This window comes from Pipistrellus hanaki (assembly GCF_964339955.1).
Source record: "Pipistrellus hanaki genome assembly, chromosome: 2".
NCBI lineage: Eukaryota > Metazoa > Chordata > Mammalia > Chiroptera > Vespertilionidae > Pipistrellus > Pipistrellus hanaki.
The window spans coordinates 133,229,136-133,233,966 of NC_140504.1; the positions used below are offsets into that span (position 1 = coordinate 133,229,136).

Here is a 4,831-nt window from a genome sequence, read left to right on the forward strand (position 1 = left end):
CCATCTGTAACTGCGAAATGCGACAACAAAATAGATCACAAACGAAAGAAATGGAGGACAAAAAGCGTCTGGATATAGAGTTCAAATCTACGCTTATAAGGTTTTTCAAGAATTTCCTAGAAAAGATGGATAAGACCTATGAGGATATGAAAAGAGATCATCAAGAAATGATAAGGGAACAACAAGAAATAAAGAATACATTGTCTGAAATAAAACATATTTTACAGAGCCCTAAAAACAAAAGGGAAGATCGCAAGAATCAAGTCAAAGATTTGGAACATAAAGAGCCAGAAGACACTCCTCCACAGAAGCTAAAAGGCAAGAGAATCCAGAAAATTGAAAATAATGTAAGAAACCTCTGGGACAACTTCAAGCGAACCAACATCAGAATTATGGGGGTCCCAGAAGATGAGAGAGAGCAAGATATCGAAAACATACTGAAAGAAATAGTGACAGAAAACTTCCCCCACCTGGTGAAAGAATTGGACTTACAAGTCCAGGAAGCTCACAGAACTCCAAACAAAAGGAATCCAAAGAGGACCACACAAAGACACCTCATAATTAAAATTCCAAGAGCAAAAGACAAAGAGAGAATATTAAAAGAAGCAAGAGCAAAGAAGGTAGTTACATATAAAGGAGCACCTATACGATTGTCAGCTGACTTCTCAACAGAAACCATGCAGGCCAGAAGGGAATGGCAAGAAATATTCAAGGTGATGAATAGTAAGAACCTACAGCCAAAGATAATCTATCCAGCAAAGCTATCACTCAGAATCGAAGGTCAGATAAAGAGCTTCACTAATAAAAAAAAGCTAAAGGAGTTCATCGCCACCAAACCAGAATTATATGAATTGCTGAAGGGGGTTCTTTCAGAAGAGAAAGTAAACAAAGATAAAAATTATGAACAACAAATACGTAACTATCAACAAGTGAATCTAAAAACCAAGGAAATTAAAAAAAAAAAATCTGATGAACAATAGTAACTGTTGAATATAATAGAATCAGAGGTATGGAAGGGGAGTGAACTGATGATTCTTGGGGAAAAGGGGAGAGGGGGGCGTGGGAAGAGACTGAACATAAACTGTGCACCTATGGATGTGGACAATGGGGAGTGGGGAAAGGGCAGAGGGTGGGGTGGAAACCTGGTGGAGGAGAGCAATGGTGAGGGGGGTGGGGAAAGGAACATTTGTAATAATATGAACAATAAAAATTTATTAAAAAAAAAAAAAAAAAAATATTTTACAGAGTCCTAAAAACAGAAGGGAAGATTGCAAGAATCAAGTCAAAGATTTGGAACATAAAGAGCCAGAAGACACTCCTCCACAGAAGCTAGAAGGCAAGAAAATCCAGAAAATTGAAGATAATGTAAGAAACCTCTGGGACAACTTCAAGCGAACCAACATCAGAATTATGGGGGTCCCAGAAGATGAGAGAGAGCAAGATATCGAAAACATACTGAAAGAAATAGTGACAGAAAACTTCCCCCACCTGGTGAAAGAATTAGACTTACAAGTCCAGGAAGCGCACAGAACTCCAAACAAAAGGAATCCAAAGAGGACCACACCGAGACACATCATTATTAAAATTCCAAGAGCAAAAGACAAAGAGAGAATATTAAAAGAAGCAAGAGCAAAGAAGGTAGTAACTTATAAAGGAGCACCTATACGATTGTCAGCTGACTTCTCAACAGAAACCATGCAGGCCAGAAGGGAATGGCAAGAAATATTCAAGGTGATGAATAGCAAGAACCTACAGCCAAAAATAATCTACCCAGCAAAACTATCACTCAGAATCGAAGGCCAGATAAAGAGCTTCACTAATAAAAAAAAGCTAAAGGAGTTCATCACCACCAAACCAGAATTATATGAATTGCTGAAGGGGGTTCTTTCAGAAGAGAAAGTAAACAAAGATAAAAATTATGAACAACAAATACGTAATTATCAACAAGTGAATCTAAAAACCAAGGAAATTAAAAAAATCTGATGAACAATATTAACTGTTGAATATAATAGAATCAGAGGTATGGAAGGGGAGTGAACTGATGATTCTTGGGGAAAAGGGGAGAGGGGGGCGTGGGAAGAGACTGAACATAAACTGTGCACCTATGGATGAGGACAATGGGGAGAGGGGAAAGGGCAGAGGGTGGGGTGGGAACCTGGTGGAGGAGAGCAATGGTGGGGGGGGAAAAGGAACATTTGTAATAATATGAAAAATAAAAACTTATTTAAAAAAAATAAAACAAGTAAAACCAAAAAAAATAAAAATAAAAAAAAAAATAAATAAATATTTTTAAAAATACAAAAAAAATGAAAGCTGGCATAAAAATAACTATGTATTTAAATGTTGTAATTTTTTTTTAGAAGTCACTATTTAATATTCAGTCCTTGTATTTCTAAATACTTTGACACAGCCTTGCATCCAAATGAAGTCCCAATAAGGTATTTTTGGTATAACACCAAAGGTCACAACTGTTTAAAAAAATACTTTCTTCACTAAAAAGCAGAATAATGACTTTGCTGTCCTAGTTTGGTCTTACTCTATGTCTCTGCTTTGCTGCCAAAGTTTCTCCAACACTTCTGAATACCGAAGTGCTGCCAAAGACATTTTTAAGTCTAACACAAATGACTTTTCTCAGTCTTTGATTCATATGGGACTGTAGAAACTTTCTTTGTGTAAGTTTCATGGAACCAAGAAATCAATTTACAACTCAGGATCAACAACATCTACCTCCCAAGTAAATTGAGGAATAGTTTAAGTTTTAAAAAGTCAATGTATTAATTATTTGCATGTTTCCTCATGGTTCTGCTTTTTTTAAAAAAGACAACTGCAAACTTGTATATTTAAGAAACTCACTTGCTATCTTAACTTTTCATTAAAATTTTAATTAAATTCTAAATTAAGCTCTTAGTTACTTCAAAATCTCTCCAGGTGCTCCTTCCAATATTTTACTGCATATTTTTTAACTTCTCTTCCCATGACTTTCTCCTCTATTCAACCACCATTGTCATTAGAATAACTACAAGGAGGTGTTAGAGGCTTAAGAAGGGAAAGGGGGAGTAGTGGGGGAGGAGTTCCCTTCCCTCTTTTGCATTCATAATTTAAATCAATAAGCACCAAATATATGACAAGACAAAAGTAATACAGTTCTTCAACTTCTCCAAGTATGGTTATAAATGAATACACAAAGGGTCTTACTCAATAGAGCCATGTCTCCTAAAGGCAATGATTTAGCAGGTCATAATAGATTCCACATACAGAATGAAAAATAACATAAGATGATGGTGAAACTATGAGAACAAGCCTCTCAAATTTCTAACCACAGGAAGCAGAGCTGACAGGGCTGCAGTTGCTCCCACATAATGACTGAGAAAGGCAGGGATACAAAGACAGATCTGGTTCAGGGAGTCCAAGGACTCTTCTGACAAGTGAATTTGGCTCAAGGTCTCCCAAAAGCCTTGCCAAACTCTCCCTGCAACCTAAGATACTCCCCAATCTTCCTTCCTTCCTCCCTCCCCCTCTTCCTCCATCAAGGTCAGGCTTGGCTTGTGATCTTACAGCTTTTTCTGCCTCTGGTCCCCTCTCCCCTTCCTCTCCCAGGTATTACCTCTAATGAGTTCTTGGTTTAATCCCATTTGGGTGGCTATTTCTCAAGAGAACCCAAATTAGCAAGGCTGAAATTTCTTTAAATGCAACAAATTTAACTTAAATCTTTGGGAACAAAATCCCATCTCTGCAAATCAAAGGGGCACTTTTATACCATGTTTCTAATAAGGCTAACAAACATAATGTCACTGAATAAAGCAAGAGGGAGGATATACAAATTTGAATACAATGTAACTGCTTCCGGCCCTCTACCTTGCTCTTGTTCTCAAAACAGCAACAAGCCACACAGCCTTCAGAGAGTAAGATAGGAAATGAACCCACACAAACAAGAGCATCTGGGACCTTCTCTCTTCAGATTAAGTGTCACTTAGGTACAATTCTTCACCATCTCTACTTTTGTGCTTTTTTCTGATAGTGCAACAAACTAAACATTTTCACAAACCTTACACTGTATTTTATGTTGTTAAAATTTTGGGATCTCACTTGCCACACTATGGCAGGGTTTTAATGAATGTGCTAAAAAAATAATTTGAAGTCAAGGTTAGAGTTCTACTGTAGGTGTGTAAAGTTACCTTTTAATTTATTAAAACTCAAAAATCAAAATATTAAATTTGCTATTATTCAAAGTCATGTGCTCTTTTGTAAAGTAGAAATTAAATGGGCAGATAATTCCAAATACGAAGCTACAATAAAACAAATATTTCTAAACATGATAATTCCAAATATGAAACTACAATAAAACAAAGATATTTCTAAACACAATGTTTACTGAAGTTGATTAGTTAGGTCAACAGATACCCATGATTTTTCCCCCTTTTTAAAAAAATTTTAACCAGTAAAAGCTTTTACTAATCCTTACAATATCATTTTTTAAATTGTAATGAAATGCACATAACAAAATTTACCATCTTAACCATTTTCAAGAGTACAGTTCAGTAACAAGTACATTCACACTGCTGTGTAACCATAACAACTATCCATCTCCATAATTCTTTTCATCTTGTATAACTGAAACTTTGTATCCATTAAAAAATAACTCCTGGTGCTCTCCTCCCTCAGCCCCTGGCAAACACCATTCTACTTTCTGTCTGTAATTTTTACTACAATCATGTATTGTTTAAAGACAGAGATACATTCTGAGAAATGTGTCATTAGGTGACTTCATCACTGTGCAAACATCACACTTACACAAACTTAGATGATGCAGCCTACTATCCACCTACGCTCC

At 36.1% G+C, this 4,831-nt stretch overlaps 1 protein-coding gene across 4 annotated transcripts in view; it reads right to left on the reverse strand.

The window, feature by feature from the left end:
- FNBP1L (formin binding protein 1 like) overlaps positions 1-4,831 on the reverse strand; it is a 117,549-nt gene that overhangs the window by 69,801 nt on the left and 42,917 nt on the right. The gene's annotated exons all lie outside the window — the stretch shown is intronic.